The following is a 17,383-nucleotide window of genomic DNA, read 5'->3' on the forward strand; positions in this document are numbered from 1 at the left end:
CTAGAAAAATTCTCTTTGTAACATTTCACTCTGGTTTACTTTTGATATATATTAGTGCAATATCAAAATAAGGGATTTGCTTTCTGCCTCAATGTTTCTTTCTGAAACAACTGTTAGTCAAGAAGGAGTCCCACAACATCCGTCAGATGGGAGAATCTGCATGGAAGTATGAGGGGATGCCAGGCTGTTCCAAGACCTTCCAGTTTGCTTTTTACAGGATTAAGAGAACTAAATTAGCTGCAGGGGAAAGAAACAGAAGCAGGAAGCTATGCAACTATAATAATTTGATCTTGTTAAGCAACAACAGTTTCCACTGCTATTGACATGAAATATTCTGATGGGGAGGGTCAAGAAACAGTGAGGCACAGTCTGGCTCTGTTCTGTATAATTCCTTTTTCCATCACCCTCCTTGTTGCCTCTTAGCTCATCTCACTCATCATGTGAAAAAACCAGTATTTTCTGTCACTAACCCAACACCTCAAATAGGCAATGGCATTTTCAGCTTAGTGCTTTGATTTGAGCAGGGGTTTCACTTGTTTCTGTGCAAACACCAGTATGTGTTTACACCACAAAATAAATTTCCAAGTCTTGTGTAGGTACTTTCTACCTGTTTTATATTACCTACAGAAATACTCTTGCAAGAAAAAGTAAATTACTCTTATTTCTAAAATACATAGCAAAGGCCTCACGACAACTTGGGATTGACAAGGAAGAGCTGTAATAAAAATAGTTTGGAGAGAAAGATAGGCCTTCGTGGTAATAAAGAGGGACTTACCAAACCACTCCTTTCTCCCACATGGCAAGAGACCAGACTGAACATCACTTTGTCCCACTTTTAGATAAACATAACCTTAAGCAGCAGAGATTTTAACTGACTGGGAACATCAGACGTTCAGTCTGGAACACTTGAGCTGCTGAAGGTGCACGAGCAGGAAGCCAAGCTCTCTTTTCCTTCTCACAACCACCTCCTTAGACATTTCTCAGAGCAAGCCAACCACTTGCACTGTGACAGCAAGACTTCTGAGGGTTTTTGGGGCATTTGTTACAAAGCCACCTGAAGGCACGCACACGGACAGATGTCAGAGGTCCATCTACACAAGGAGGCGGAAAACCGGACAGCGGGGGGAAGGTACAACAGAAAACCGGAGGCAGCGGGAGCCCCTCAGCGCGACAGGAGGGGAAAGAAACCTGCCCCCAACCCTCGCTCAGGTGCTTTTCCAAACCAAGGCACACGAGGGCCCCGCAGCTCTTCGTCCCCAAACTCCGCCACGGAGCCCCAGACACCAAGATGTGCCTGTGCGGGGTCAGGACGCCGCGGGGATGAGGGAGGCGGTGGGAATGTCGGCCGGAGCGCCCAGATAACATCCCAGAGGAGCCATTCCCTTCCCCTGGCGTCACTCATTAGGCTCAGCGCCGAGTGCCTCCCTCCGCTCATTAAGGCGAGCCGGCACCACCCTTACCCATACCCTCGTAAGAACCCTTATAATAAACCTTAACCCTCATAACAACCCTTACCATCACCCTTACTCAGCTTTCCGGCCGCCCGCTCCTTGTTTTCTCCGTCCGGGCCCGTCCCGTCCATCCCGGCTCGCCTGTGCTCCCGGCCTCGCCCAGCCCGCTCCGGTTAATGCCCCGCCCGAGGTCAGTCCTGCCCCGGCCCCGCCGGCTCATCAAGGAGACCCTGGGACAGCGGGGGGAGGCTGCCCGACCCCCGCACCCGCAGGGAACGGGGCAGCGTCCCCGCGTCCCTGCTCGGCCCCCACGGACGGTACGGGAATGCTTCGAGCTCGGCTCAGGATACCTGGGAGAATGCCTCCCGCGAAGAGCTGGTGGAAATGCCGCCCACAGCACGCCGCGGAAGCCTAGATGTTGCAAAGGTCGCGTGAACGAGGTGAACCTCGTTATCTAGAGTGCTGTGTCCAGTCTGGGCTCCTCAGTGCAAGAAAGACAAGGAGCTGCTGGAGGGGGTCCAGCGGAGGCCACAAAGGTGATGAGGGGGTTGGAGCGTCTCTCTGAGGAGAGGCTGTGGGAGCTGGGTCTGTTTTGTCTGGAGAAGAGAATGCTGAGACCGGATCTCATTAATGCATATAAATATTTCCAAGGCAGGTGCCAAGAGGATGGTGCCAGACTCCCTTCAGTTGCGCCCAGCAGCAGGAGGGCAGCAACGGCCATAAACTAAAGCACAAAAAGCTCCACTTCAGCATAAATAACTGGAACAGGCTGCCCAGGGAGGTCGTGGATCTCCCTCTCTGGAGACATTCCAAACCCACCTGACCTGCTACCCTGTCACCTGCTCCAGGTGACCCTGCATTGGCAGGGGGTTGGACTGGATGCTCTCCGGAGGTCCCTTCCAACCCTAAGGACTCTGTGATTCTGTAGTCTTTTCCAGTGGGCTGGCAGGAAGATATTACTTTTTTAACGTGCTCTGGCTGTAGTTATTTAGCAGTGCTTCTGGTTCTCCATCGACGGGGGTTGCACTGTCTGCAAAGACAGTGCTGGCATGAAGAATGAGCTTTGCTTCACTGCATTCTGATGCACCAAAATAGAATATCCTTCATCCTCCTCATGGTTACTGGCTTACCATCTTGTTGCTCTCACGGCACCATTCTCCTACTGTGTGTTTCCCTAATACCTTCTGTCTTTGTTTCAAGGTTCACTAGAGCTTGGAAGGTCCTGCTTCTACAGATGCTTTCACCTGAAAGCAGTTTCACCATGTTAAATGAGTGTAAGCTGAAACATGTGCCAGCATTTTGCAGACAGTCTGATCGGTCTAACTGTGCACCTGGTTCAGCCACCAGCTGCAAGACATGCTGGCTGCAATGTCAGTGTGGCTAAAATGGCATTTAGTTTGCTAACAGCATTCAGCTGACAAAACATAACTCAGAAGGGATGGGACCTCTTCAATATTAGATAAAAGTGCAAATTATAAAAATCACTAACTGCTTCAGAGGTTCCTGTTTCTGAGCAAGGTTGTGTTTATTTACTGAACTCTGGTCCTAATATCAGCTTTTTCTTTTGAAGGGAGTAAGAACTGTGGAGAATGCTTTCTTTTATTTTCCTTGAGGAGGGACCAACTCAGGTTCCCAGGGCTGTGAGCTTTTTTTTTCCTCTCTTTAGAGCCACATGTACCTATATGTATATATATTTTATACTTCTTTATATGAAAAATGACAGGAGTCATAACATTAACTTTCAGATGTAAACAGTTACTTTCTCAGACTCTCAACAAAGCTGTTTAGATGTAGTTTATACTTGTGCTCCATTGCTGTTCTTCTCACAAGAATAAATTAGTGTAACTGCCCTCTGAGGGTTTTTTTTTTTCGGTATAGAAATACTGAATTTCTTTTGTCTGGATACACTATGTATCAGTCTCCACAGGTTCCTGGGGAAGATACACTGGCACCTCTCACACAGTGTTCCTATGCCCTGCCTTCTTTGTGGATCTTCCTAGATAAGTATTGGGACCTGTTTGACAAACCCTATGCTTCTGTTTAACACTAATTTTTTGGGAAATCAGGTTATCCTCATTAGATAATGTAGGGAGAAATCCTGACTCATAAAGAAGACTGTGATAGGACACAGCAGATACTCTGTTAAACTTGATTCCTGTAACCTGAATGCGCAGTTGGAAGGGGTATTGTACTAGTTTGATTCAGTTTGTACAAATCAAAGAGATGTTAATCAACTTCAGAAAGCATTTCAGTGCAGATATGGATTTCGGTGGCAGGATGGTGCTGGAGTTAAAAATTGAAATAAATAGTGAGAAGTTGAGGCCTATCTGAAATGCAAGAAATCAAAGTAAACCAGGGCATGAGCGCTTAGAAGCATAAACTGACCTTTAAATGTTCCTAAACATACTCATTCATGGTTGGGCTTTGCGAACGAAGATTTGGGAAGGGCTCTGCCCACATTTGCTACAAGCACGCTGCTGGCTAAAGAGGCCAATACGAGACAGACACGTCCGGCTGCAAAAGGCAGAGCAGAAAGACTCCTGGGATGGGATCGACAGGACACGGTTCTTTCTGCGTTGTCTTTTCTCTTCAATGGTGATCCTGCTGCGTTCTCAAAGGAAGCAGCAGCGTTAGAGATGGGGTGTCTCCAGACCTCCTGATTGGAGGCCAGAGTAGACCAGTGATGAAGATCAGTGTGGCCAAGGCTGAGATGTTGTTTCAGGGAGTCCTTGTATCTTCTCTTCGGGGCTCCTCTCATGCAGCAGCTGGTGGCAAGTTCACCATAAAGCAAGATCTCAGGGAGATCTCAGTGGTTGGTCCTTTATCCTTGAGACATGTCCTGCCCAGCACAGCTGTGTTCTCAGCAACATGGCCTCAATGCTCGTAACTGCTGCCTGTTCTAGAACATAAGTGTTAGTCACATAATCTGACCAGGGGATGTTCAGGATTGTGCGGAGGCAGCGCTGATGGAAGCGTTCCAGGAGTTGCAGGTGGTGGCGGTAGATGACCCGTGATTTGGACCCATATAAGAGAGTAGACAGCACTATGGCTCTGTAAACACTGATCTTTGTGCTTTTCTTCAAGTGTTTATTTCACCAAACTCTTTTATGGAGTTTTCTAAAAGCACTATATGCCTTTGCTAACCTGTTGTCTATCTCTCCATCAATCTCACCATCCGAGGAGATGAGGCTGCCTGGGTAATTAAACTGCTGGACTGATTTGAGCTCTGATTGCCAATGGTGATATGGGGATGATGGAGACTTCCTGAGGTGCAGACTGATAGAGAACTTCTGTCTTCTTCAAGCTGACTTCCAGCCCAAAGAGCTCAGCAGCCTCAGTAAAGCAGGATGTTAAACGCTGCAGAGCTGCCACTGTGTGAGCCACGAGGGCGGCGGCGTCAGCATAAAGCAGCTCCCAGACAAGATGGTTTAAGGTCTTGGTGTGGGCCTTCAGCTGCCTTAGGTTGAAAAGGCTTCCATTGGTACGATATCGAATGTAGATCCCGTCCTGATCATCGAGGTCTGCTGTGGCCCTTTGGAGCATCCTGCTGAAAAAGACTGTGAATATGGTTGGTGTGAGAACACAGCCTTGTTTCCCACCATTGGATATTAGAAAGGGCTCAGAAACTGCATTGCCATATCTGACTTGGCCGTGCTGATCCTCATGGAGTGAGATGATCATTTTAAGGAACTTGGGGGGACAACCTAAACGTTCCAAAATCTGCCACAGACCTTTCCTGCTCACAGTATCGAAAGCCTTGGTGAGGTCAACAAAGGTTACATAGAGCCCTTTGTTCTGTTCCCTACACTTCTCTTGCAGTTGTCTGAGAACAAATACCATGTCTGTGGTACTCCTGTTGGCTCTGAAACCACATTGGCTTTCAGGTAGAATTCCTTCTGCTCTAGCGGGTATTAGTCTGTTCAAGAGTATTCTTGCCAGGATCTTGCCAGCAGTGGAGAGCAGAGTAATACCTCAGTAGTTAGAGCAGTCTGATTTATCTCCCTTCTTATATAAGGTGATGATGACTGCATCATGAAGGTCTGATGGTAGTTCACCTAGTTCCCAACAGCACACCACAAACTCGTGGAATTAGCATGGAGTGCTTGGCCCCCATGTTTCCAGACTTCAGGTGGAATTCCATCAACCCCAGCTGCCTTGCCAGTTTTCACCTGCTGTATGGCCTTAAGAGTTTCTCCCCTAGTAGGGGCAATATCCAGTTCATCCTTCACTGGCTGTTGTGTAATGTGTTGAATTGCTGAATCTTGAGCTACATGATTGGTACTGAAAAGAGTCTGAAAGTGTTCAGACCATCAATTCAGAATAGAGGTTTTATCTGTCAGAAGCATTTGACCATCTGCACTGAGTAGAGGACTTTGGACCGGGTATGTAGGCCCATATGCTGTTTTCAGGGCCTCATAGAATCCTCTGTGATCACCCGTATCTGCACATAATTGAATTTTTCCTGCTAGACTGATCCACCACTTGTTCTGGATGTCACGAAGTTTCTGTTGGAGCTGCATGCAAGATGAAAGGCTGCTTTTCTTACGTGACGAGATGGCAGTGCAAGGTGTGCTTGGTGAGCAGTTCTCTTCTTCCTCAACAGTTCCTGGATCTGATTGTTTTCATCAAACCAGTCCTTGTTCTTCTTGAAGGAGAACCCTAAGGATTCCTCAGAGGACTGCAGGATGCTCTTTTTAATATGCTGCCAAAGTGATTCAGGAGAGGGATCTATGGAATGATCCTCGAGCCTAGTTTGAAGGTTTGCCTGAAAGTTGTCTCTCACTTTAGCTGATTGAAGATCGTTCACTTGAAGTCTCCTCCTTGGAATACCGCCCCTTTTAGGTTTGAACTTAAGGTTGAAGTCAAGTTTACAGCGCACAAGTCGATGGTCTGTTTGGCATCCTGCACTGGGCATCGCGTGGGTGTGATGGACATCGCGGACAGCTCTCCGTCGCACCAAGATGTCATCAATGAGGTGCCAATGCTTGGATCTAGGATGCATCCAGGTTGTCTTCAGTCTATTTTTCTGCTGAACGATAGTGTTGGTGATGGTCAGCTGCTGGTGCCTTTAAGTTCCCAGCAGATCCAAGTCCCCATATTCCATAGCAAAGGGTCCAGCTGAGCCCCCAGCACTGGCAGCCAGACACAGAAGTGATTGATGTGCCCACGTCAGCCCCGTTGTCACCTTCCACCCTCGGTGTCAGCCTGCCCACAGTGCTTTTCCTGGCCCTTCTGGTGACACAGGAGGAGGAGGACATTGACCTGGATTTTGGATGTGCTCCTCTTCCTCCCCCCTTTTTTCCTTCCCAGGGCTGGGAGCAGGGCTGGGCATGGTGGGGATTGTGTGACTAGGTGGTTTTTCTGGGTAAGGGCTTTTTGACAGCACAAGTGGCTCCTTTCTATGCCCCCTCAGGACTCTCACAAGCGAACAAAAGCCCTTTCCCCCAGGAAGGAAATTGCTTACCGACTGGTTCTCAGGTGCAGTTGTTGGGATAGCCGGGGAACTCTGTGGGCAGCAAGAGCTTTCTGTCCTGGCGCCTTTTGTCTGGGAGGAAGATTCGTCCGTATTCAGTTTTGGCAGTAGGAGATAAGCAATTCCATGCTCCTTAAAACAATAGCTTCTGTTCTTGAGGTGTAGTTTAGGGGCAGAAGAACAGTAGCTGCACTCTGAGTTGTTGATGTATTGAGCAGTAGACCAAATAGCCTCAGAAAGTGTGTAAACTGCTTCCAGCCCAACTCTGCAGGCTGCTGCTCTGCCAGTACTTCAAAGCACGTTTAGCTGAATAAGTTTATTTTCATCATTACAGCAGGCTGGAATCACTTCTTCCGACCTGCACCTTATGGGTGCTTTAGTACAAAAAGGTGCAAAGTTATACGAGGGGAAAACCAGGCATAAATAAATGCAAAACTAAAAAGTCTGTAAAACATTTTCCACACGCTCTGGGGACATGGCCCTGCCCACCTGTCTGCTGAGGCTCAGCAGGATACCCGGGGCTGCCAGCGGGATACAGGAAAACCTGTGTCACTATGTGAATGTCACAGGGCCACAGGTCCCATCTCCTCCCCAGTCAAAGGCCTTGTTCCTCAGGCTTGAGACGGACTCAGGATTTGCGTTGGACTAGGCTGGGCTGGGCTAGTTACATTTCTTCCCAGTAGCTGGTAGGGGCTGTGCTTTGGATTTGTGCTGGATCAGTGCTGGTAACACAGGGATGTTTTAGTTTTGGGATCGCTTGTTTCTGTCCCTACCTTCCCACTGAAAACAATAACTTAAGAAGTCCTCGTCTGGACTGGTCCAGAGAAATCGTGGAGTCTCCATCCCCGGAGATGCTTAAAACACTTTTGCTCAGGCAAAGTTGTGAGCAACCTCTTCTGCCTAATCCCACTTTTTGAGCAGGAGAGACTGGACTAGATGATCTCCAGAGGTATTGTCCAACCCCCACCATTCTGTCCTTCTCTAAAGGGGCTTGGCACTGCCCTTTTGAACTGTAATCTGTTGATGACCTGTGTTGAGGTCACACTGCAGCTTGTTACACTGCAGCTTGTCACACTGAATGGCAGCCTGAATAATTTCATATTGAACTGTGATTAATCACAAGATGAAAGCTCAGATAGGCTGGTAAGAGGCAGTGTTCTTTGCTGCAGCATTTCCCACCTGAGGTAATTTTCCTTGTTCTGAAAGTGTCAAGTACAGTTGGGCAATGTACTACATAGGAAGAAGGGAAAGAATCTCAAAAGCAAATAAATGAACAAAAAAACCCTTTAGATTTGCTTGTGCAAGAAGAAGATTGTTCTTCCACTCAGCCAGGTTTTGAGAGGACAAATTAATTGTTTCTCTGACAACAGTATACACTGGAGGCTGTTAATGATCCCATAGTCTGTGCTAAAGGTTTTAGCTGATTGTGTTTGTCATCAGCTTTTACTAAAGAAAAAGCAAGCCTTCTCGGCTGTGTGGATATTACAGGAACGAAATGATTCCATTCATGTAGATAATGATAACAGAGCCAAACCAAAAATATTGTAAGTGTCCTATGTGGAACAATATACAGAATTTCAAAAGGGATTGTAGTGGTCCCATATACAGAACTAACATACTTCCTGTTCCTTATTTGCTGATCAGGTCATGTTTATCTGCCTGTCAGGACTGTTGGAGCACTGGATGGAGAGCAGGTCATATGAGGAGGATTACGGAGTAAAAGGCAGCTTGTACTGAAGTGCAGGGAAAGTATAAATATTGATATATATTGGCACAGCGCCTGGCCTTAATGCTTAAAATCCTTTGGAGAGCTGTCTGCATATTTACTGTATTAATGATCAAATGCAAGGCTGTGTTGGGAAAGGTCTTCCATTTGGAAGTCAGTAGTTGAGACTGTCTTGCCTATGAAAAAGAGGGAGAATTTTCGTTAGAGGATGTAGGATTCTGGCTGGTAATAGTCTTAATTCAAGGTATTTTTAGAGAATTGGTTTAATACAAGCAGAACAAATGGCCAGAAGTGTAATGAGAGACAAGTTGAAATTAGAAAGTAGATGTGCATTTTGAATGTATTGTCATAGCAACTGATTAAATTCTCCCTCTCTTGCTGTTCTGGGGACCTTTTAAATGTGCTTTGGCTAAATGAAAAGTATTAGACTATTTCAGAGCCAAAAGGTCAGTTCTTGTTGTCTCTTTTGCACTTTAATTCTAGTACACTGATACTTGCTAACCACTTATAACCCTAGATGCAGAATGAGAACTCGGGTTATTAACAGTAAAGAAGTAAACAGCAGAAAGACTTGACCTTTCTTTTGAATTGCCCTACAGTGTTACAAAATACCAAACAAACCTCCTTCCCCAAAGAAACACCCCCCAAAATACCCCAACAACTCACCAAACACAAAATCACCGACAACCAAAAAGCAGAAGTAACAAACATGAACAGCAAGTGGAGGAAGAGTTTGAAAGCGGGCTGGACAGAAGCAGAAGTGTTCCTGCCCACTCTTAGGCCACTGTGCTGATTAAATGGGTGTTGTTAGGTTTAGATTAGTAGTTCGTTGTTGTTGGGTTTTTCGGTGGTGTTGATTTTTTTTGTTGTCGTTGTGGGGGATTGTTTGTTTGTTTGTTTTTATTTTGGTTTTTTTTCTGTATTAAAAATCTGGCTCAGTTACTCTCTAGTTCTGGTGTGTTCTCTTTTCCAGGTGGTTGGTGTTTCTGCAGTGTTTGGCACAGGACTGGGGGAGATTTTTACCCAGCTTTCTAAAGCTGTAGATGAATAGGAGAGGTAAGGGGATAACTTCTGGTCCGCGACCCAGTGACCACTTCCTGAAGGTCCTGATTCATGAGTCTGCTCCTTTGATTTGAAGGAGTGTACAGCTGCCATAGCCAAGGTAGCTTAGGGTGTCCAGTATCAGCATAAAAAGCAGCAGTAAAAAGGAACTATTCAGAGATGAATTTTTGTGCTGTTCCGTGAAACAGTAAAAGCTATCTGTGCCAGCAAGTCTGTGAAGTAATTTTTTTCTTGTAATTCCATACCAAGGTTTGAATTGTTGCTGTTTTAATGAAGTATGTTCATTGATTTTGCATCCATTGGTTTCAGAATCCAAATCTGGGGAAAAAAGTACTGTTAGTCTTTCTGAAATGTCTCTCAAACATGAAAGCCTAGAGAAAACTTTTTTTTTGAGTAAAAAGAAGCCTCCAGGATGATCCTTATGCAATACAAATCATGTGTTTTTCAGACTGAATGCACTCCCTTTATTCACCTGTTCAGAGAGTATCGTCCAGAATACGAGCGCCTGAGAAAAACACTGGTAAGTGTTTTTAGCTGTTTTACACCTGAACAGTGTATCTTGGGTCGCTTTTAGGCACACAATTGCCTTTATGTTGAGAGGGTCTAACATTTCATTTACTAGTCGTACTCACTGTGGGAAAACTCCTGTCCTGAAGGAGTCCACCATTTGCCTTTTTTTTCCTAGATGTGGTGGAGCATATCTTTATAAAACTAAAGATTTTGTAAAACAGATGTTGCTCACTGGTTTAGTGTTAATATTTGAGCTAATTGTGTGAAAATGATTGGGAAATAAGATTGTGTCTTCCATTCAGATGGATAGAGAGTTCTTAAAATAAATTTCCAAAGGGATTTGTTGAGACTATCCCTGTATCTTCCTGCACCAGTGAAGAGTACTAGTTTGACTTAGTAAGAAAGACTGAATTGCAGTGCCAAAATCAGTAGCTCTGCTCACCTTGAGTTCTGGCTGTCCAAAGGACAGTTCTCTGCAGGCACAGCTACACAGAGTTTGGCTTCCCGGCGCTGCTGAAAACGTCCTAGAATCCCACCTGACTGGAGGTTGCTTTCCACGCTTAGTCCGAAGTTCTGTGTAACCTGAGTTGAAATGTAAGACCTGCGTAGTGACTTCTGCTCTCTGACTGGGGGACAGGCTGCTGGGTTTGGGTGAGGTTTCTCTTCTCCTGATGTTTTAAATGTTCTCAGAATCCACATGTAAATCTTTGTCTACGGGAGAAAGCTCAAAATAAACAAAAGAGAGAGCAGCTGGAACACTTGTGGAAGGACATGGGCAGCGTGTGTGTGCAGGGCAGCACACTGGCAGGTACCTCCCCAGGAAGATAAAGTTTACTGCAGAAGTTTTCTGAAGAGTTTGCCTTGTGAAGTAGTACAGTGCTTCTTTGTCCTCACAGCAGAAATGTGAAAGCAGCTCCATGTTAGAGGGGGCTTTAGTTCCTGTGGGATTGGTCACACTTAGCTCTTCCTGTGTCAGTCACAGGTTTGGAAGAAACCCCGCTGTGTAGCTAAAGCAGTGGACCTACTAGAAATAATGAAATACTTTAGAAAAGGCAAAACAGTCAGATCAGAATATGAGAAAGCTCTGCTGTTGGCTGCACTGTTCCTTAGATGAGGTGAGTAGGTGCTGATGGAGTCTGTCCTGTGTCTGGGATCCACAAGCAGCTTTCTGTCCCCTTAGAGCAGGTGTTCATTGCTGGGTTTCTGTGCAGACAGAAGTTGTCAGTGCACACGCTCCCTCACCTTTAGCAAGCTGGTTTGTGTACAGCCGTTTCTGTTCCCTTCAAGGACCTGATGCTTCTGCAATGGGTCCCTCTGAGCTAATACTAACACGAGGAACTCTCGATGAAGAGCAAGAAGAGAGGGAGAGTGGCGCTGATGGCATTGACCATGAAGGTAAGGGAATGAGGTCTAAAAGCTGCCTCTCAAGAAATCCCCTCTATATTTCATGACCTGGATGGACTGTAAGGAGAGCCTAGAAAACAAGCAAACATTCAGTCACCTGACGTGTCAGAATCTGTAGCAGAAGCTCAGCTGCAATGGTCAGTGCAGGGATATCACTCTGTAACCTTTGTGAAAGTTCAATTGTAAATTTTCTATTCAAGTAATTAATAGGTGTATAACACACATAAACCAGAGAACTCATTAGGCTTGGGGCATGCAGTGACCTCTGAACCTGATTGATGCACAGATGTGTCCATCATCTTTTTGGCCTTACAGTTTCTGCCCCTGGCTCTCTTCCCTTTTCCTGTGACTGTGGTCTTGGAGCAATCTTCTAAGTTGTTACAGTGTGATTTTTCTCTTCTATAGCTCACAGACTTAATCTTCATTCTTTCCCTGTTCCACTGATGGGTAGGATCACTTATTTCCTTTGCCCTGTAATGTAGCTGAAGATGGAATAGACTGTCTATGTTGCTTTGGCTATCCTGATTCTAGCTTTTTTTCAGAAACACAAGTAGAACAAGTACTGAAATAGCGCTGAACTTCAGCAGCAGTGGGGACTGCGCAGGAGAAGGAGGGTGGGCAGCGGGCCTGGGGCAGGCAGGGGGATGGGGGTGGGGGCGGGCACTTAAAAGATTTCGGCCAGGGAGCTGATCTCAGCCAGCACCCAGTCGGGGCAGTCTAAGTCCCCGTAGAAGCAGAACTGCTGCGTGGGGAGAGGCGGTCAGAGGCGCACTGCCGCTCTGCGTCCTCCCCGCTCTCCGCCGCCGACTCCCGGCCCACCACGTCGCCGCTGCTCCCCGGTCCCCCATGCCGCACAGTCCGCCTTCGCGATCCGGAACCGCCCCGTGTGCCGGTGGGGGGCTCCCCGAGGGGCTCTGCAGGGGCCTTGGGGCCGGGACCGCGGGGGTGCAGCCCGACCAAGGGGCGGGGCAGGGGACGGGGTCCCGGGAGCGGGACCCGGGGCGGCCACGGACCCGCGGGAAGGGCCCCTCCGACACGGCCCTAGTCCCTCCTCCTGACCACCCGAGCACCTCCCGCCACCCCGCGGGCTCCAAGCCCCGCCAATCCGGGCCCGAGGCAGCGTCTGGCCCGCCAATCCCGGGCCGCCTTTCTCGGCGCCGTCCAATCACAGCCCGCCTTTTCAATCCGGCAGCGGTCCCGCAAGCTCTGCCCGCTCAGCCGCGGCGCGGACCCTCCGCGTGGCACCGTCCCCCCGTTCCCCTCAGGCGCTGCTGGGACCACGGAAGGGCGGTGGGAGCTCCGCGGTCACGTCCCCTCCGGGAGCTCTCCCAGGAGAGGGAGCGGGCGGGAGGGGCTCCGGGAGCGGGGCCTGCGGGACCAGCGGGGTTCTCGGGAACGGGCGGGCGGGGATTGGCTGGGCTGGCACGGGGGGGCGGGGCCGTGCGGGCCGCGGGCTATAAATAGCGGAGGGGGAAGCGGGGGGGGGGCAGTTCGGCGGCGGAGGTGGAAGCGGCGCTGGAGCGGCGGGAGCCGGGGCGAGATCGGCGGTGAGCTGGGACGGGGTCCCGCGGTTGCCGCTCCCGACGTGCAGGTCCGATCCCGGCCCGCCACTCCCAGCCCGCTTTTCTCCGCTCCGTCCAATCGTAGCCCGCCCTTTCAATGGGGCCGCGGTCCCGTAAGCTGTGCCCGCTCAGCCGCGGCGCGGCGCCGCCCCCCTTCCCCACGTTCCCCTCAGGCGCTGTAGGTGCCGGCGCCTTTGCTTCCGGAGCCGCGCCTGCGCTGCCGCAGCCCCCGACAGGCCCTGTTGGGACCACGGAGGGCGGGTGGCACAGCTCCGCGCTCACGTCCCGTCTGAGAGTTCTTCCGGGAGGCGGGGAGGGGGCGGGAGCGGCGGCGGCCCTTTCAACGGGGCCGCGGTCGAGCAAGTTCTGCCCGCTCAGCCGCGGCGCGGAGCCGCCCCCCTCTCCACCTCGTCCCCCGCGTTCCCCTCAGGCGCCGGTCTCGGCGCCTTTGCTTCGGGATCCGGCGGAGCCGCGCCTGCGCTGCCGCGGTTCCCGCAGGCGCTGTTGAAAGGGCGGGTGGGAGGTCCGCGGTCCCGTCCCGTCCCGGAGTTCTCCCGGGAGAAGGGGAGGGAGGCGGGGAGCGGGCGGAAGCGGAGCAGCCCCTGGGAGCGGGTCCTGAGGGGACAGCGGGGTTCTTGGGGACGGGCAGGGCGGGAACGGGCAGGCGGGGATTGGCGGGGCCGGACGCTGCCGGACGCTGGGATTGGCTGGGCTGGCACGAGGGGGGCGGGGCCGTGCGGGCCGCGGGCTATAAACGGCGTGGGCGGGGGGCCCTGGGGGCAGTTCGGCGGCGGGGCTGGGGGCGGCGCTGGAGCGGCGGGAGCCGGCCCGGGATTGGCGCGGCCGCCGGGCCGAGGAGCGGCGGTGAGCCAGGGTGGGACCCTCGCGGCTGCCGCTCCAGGGAGCGGTGGGGAGTCATGGGGCAGCACCCCCTCGGCTGCCGATCCAGGGGGAGCCGGGGTCGGTCCCCCACAGCTGCCGAGGCAGGGCGGTGGGCAGGCGGTGTCCCGGGCAGCTGTGCCGGCCAGCTTTGGTCAGTGCTCAGTGGGGGAGCAGCCCATGCTCAGGGGTGCTCCCCCGAACCAGAAGGACTAGGATGCAGCCTCTCAGTGGGGCTGGTACTGAAAGTATTGTTACAAAGAAAAGTAATAAAAGATGTTTCATTCTATTATAATTTTATTTTACTTTTATTTTCATCTTTGACTACTTGATTGTTTATTCTATTGTTTTGTTGCTGTTCCCGTTGGGATGGGTGGGACAGCTCCTAGAGATATTTAAGTGAACGACAAAGACTGATTTGTGACCTTGTCAACAGCCCGGGCCTGCAGAGATACCCAGGAGCAGATTTAGGCAGAGGCAGCAGAAAGCTGAGGCAGAGACAGCAGAAAGCTGAGAACCTGGAGCTCAGGCAGCAGAGCTGGTGGAGACATAAAGACGGTAGGACTGTGGGCAGAACAAGAGTGGGGCTGGATTAGGGAGCATGGACCTGGCATAAGTACTGCAGGGGTGGAGCTGGGATAAAAATAGTTAGGCCTGGCCTGGAATGTGGGCTTGAGAGCTGGGGTGGAAAACTCAGACCTTTAACAAAAGAAAGATGCTAGGATTGGAACGTGCAGCAGCTTTACCGGGAGCTGACAGCAGAGCTGGCAGAGAAATAAAGGTTATGGGTCTGGGTATGGGATAGGGAGAGTGGTGCTCGGAAAGGGACTGTGGAGCAGGGATAGGGACTGTGGCAGTGCAGCAGAAATCACTGTACGATTGAGACAGGGACTGGCACCGTCGCTGACACATCTGTGTGTCTCTGAAATAGGGATTGATGGTCGGGAACGTGGACGGGGGGAAGAGCTGAAATCAGCCTAGGGCAGGGATATGGACTTGGGAGTTGGGACCAGGTTTGTGGGGCGGGAGGAGCACCTGAGGGACTGGGATTGGGAATGTGAAGTTGGAGCTGGAAAGTGGCAGAGCTGGAGCCAAGCTGAAGATCCTGCAGTGAGAACCTGGAGCAGCTTCCCGAGGCAGCGCTGGCAAGATGCAGAGCTACTGCTGAGAGAGCAGAGCTGGCAGTGCAATAAAGCTTGTGGGTCTGGAGCTGAAATCACTGAGGGGCTGGGATAGGCATGGGTTCTGGGCTTGGGACAGTAACCCTTGGGGCACTAATCAGAGCAATCACTGTGAGATAGGGCCTGTGGCACCATCGCTGCAATGGCTGTGTGTCTGTTATAGGGATTGATGGGTGGGAACGTGGATTGGGTGGGAGAGCTGAAATCAGTCTAGGGCTGGGCTTGTGTCTTTGGAATTGGGATAGGAATTTTGGGGCTGGAGGAGCACCTGGGGGACTGGGACTGGGAGTGTGAGGGTGGAGCTGGAAAGTGGCAGAGCTGGAGCCAAGCTGAAGATCCTGCAGTGAGAACCTGGAGCAGCTTCCCGAGGCGGCGCTGGCAAGATGCAGAGCTACTGCTGAGAGAGCAGAGCTGGCAGTGCAATAAAGCTTGTGGGTCTCGAGCTGAAATCACTGAGGGGCTGGGGTAGGGACAGGGTTTGGGCTTGGGACAGTAACACTTGGGGCAGGAATCAGTGTGGGGTGGAGATAGGGCCTGTGGCACCATCGCTGAAATGTCTCTACAGCTGGAAATGGGATTGTAAATTGGGAATGTGGACTGGGCGGATAGAGGTGAAATCAGTCTAGAGCTGGGCTTGTGTCTTTGGAATTGGGATAGGAATTTTGAGGCTGGAGGAGCACCTGGGGGACTGGGACTGGGAGTGTGAGGGTGGAGCTGGAAAGTGGCAGAGCTGGAGCCAAGCTGAAGATCCTGCAGCGAGAACCTGGAGCAGCTTCCCGAGGCGGCGCTGGCAAGATGCAGAGCTACTGCTGAGAGAGCAGAGCTGGCAGTGCAATAAAGCTTGTGGGTCTGGAGCTGAAATCACTGAGGGGCTGGGGTAGGGATGGGTTCTGGGCTTGGGACTGTAACACTTGGAGCAGGAATCAGAGCAATCACTGTGAGATAGGGCCTGTGGCACCGTCGCTGCAATGGCTGTGTGTCTGTTATAGGGATTGATGGGTGGGAACGTGGATTGGGTGGGAGAGCTGAAATCAGTCTAGGGCTGGGCTTGTGTCTTTGCAATTGGGATAGGAATTTTGGGGCTGGAGGAGCACCTGGGGGACTGGGACTGGGAGGGTGGAGCTGGAAAGTGGCAGAGCTGGAGCCAAGCTGAAGATCCTGCAGTGAGAACCTGGAGCAGCTTCCCGAGGCGGCACTGGCAAGATGCAGAGCTACTGCTGAGAGAGCAGAGCTGGCAGTGCAATAAAGCTTGTGGGTCTGGAGCTGAAATCACTGAGGGGCTGGGGTAGGCATGGGTTCTGGGCTTGGGACTGTAACACTTGGGGCAGGAATCAGTGTGGGGTGGAGATAGGGCCTGTGGCACCGTCGCTCTAATGGCTGTGTGTCTGTGGAATTGGGATTATAATTGGGAATGTGGACTGAGAGGCAGGGCTGAAATCAGCATAGGGGTAGGATTGCATCTGTGGAGCTGGGAGGGTGTCTGGAGCTGAGATAGGGCCTGTGGCAGCGTTGCTGAAATCCCTGAGTGGCTGTGGAATAGGGATTAATGGGCGGGAACGTGGATTGGGTGGGTAGAGTTTAAATAAGTATAGTGCTGGACTTGTGATTTTGGAATTGGGATCGGGTTTGTGGGGCTGGAGGAGCACCTGGGGGACTGGGACTGGGAGTGTGAGGGTGGAGCTGGAAAGTGGCAGAGCTGGAGCCAAGCTGAAGATCCTGCAGTGAGAACCTGGAGCAGCTTCCCGAGGCAGCGCTGGCAAGATGCAGAGCTACTGCTGAGAGAGCAGAGCTGGCAGTGCAATAAAGCTTGTGGGTCTGGAGCTGAAATCACTGAGGGACTGGGGTAGGGATGGGTTCTGGGCTTGGGACAGTAACACTTGGGGCAGGAATCAGTGTGGGGTGGAGATAGGGCCTGTGGCACCGTCGCTGAAATGTCTCTACAGCTGGAAATGGGATTGTAAATTGGGAATGTGGACTGGGCGGATAGAGGTGAAATCAGTCTAGAGCTGGGCTTGTGTCTTTGGAATTGGGATAGGAATTTTGGGGCTGGAGGAGCACCTGGGGGACTGGGACTGGGAGGGTGGAGCTGGAAAGTGGCAGAGCTGGAGCCAAGCTGAAGATCCTGCAGTGAGAAC

The 17,383-nt window shown here is 50.9% G+C and overlaps 1 protein-coding gene across 18 annotated transcripts in view; it reads left to right on the forward strand.

The window, feature by feature from the left end:
- Positions 1 to 17,383, forward strand: part of LOC135415218 (uncharacterized) — a 75,349-nt gene that overhangs the window by 34,722 nt on the left and 23,244 nt on the right. For 2 of the 18 annotated variants that reach the window (XR_010430999.1, XR_010431003.1), the window contains exons 2-5: positions 9,624 to 9,706; positions 10,161 to 10,232; positions 10,913 to 11,030; positions 11,510 to 12,124. The exons of 7 other annotated variants lie outside the window; for them this stretch is intronic. The gene's annotated coding sequence lies outside the window, so the exon portion shown is untranslated. Of the gene's footprint in view, positions 1 to 8,568; positions 9,707 to 10,160; positions 10,233 to 10,686; positions 10,864 to 10,912; positions 11,031 to 11,509; positions 12,125 to 17,383 lie in introns of those variants that run through there. 9 more of the 18 variants (XR_010430996.1, XR_010430997.1, XR_010431007.1 and 6 more) reach the window with 9 other exon arrangements.

Source organism: Pseudopipra pipra, chromosome 5 (genome assembly GCF_036250125.1).
Source record: "Pseudopipra pipra isolate bDixPip1 chromosome 5, bDixPip1.hap1, whole genome shotgun sequence".
Lineage (NCBI taxonomy): Eukaryota > Metazoa > Chordata > Aves > Passeriformes > Pipridae > Pseudopipra > Pseudopipra pipra.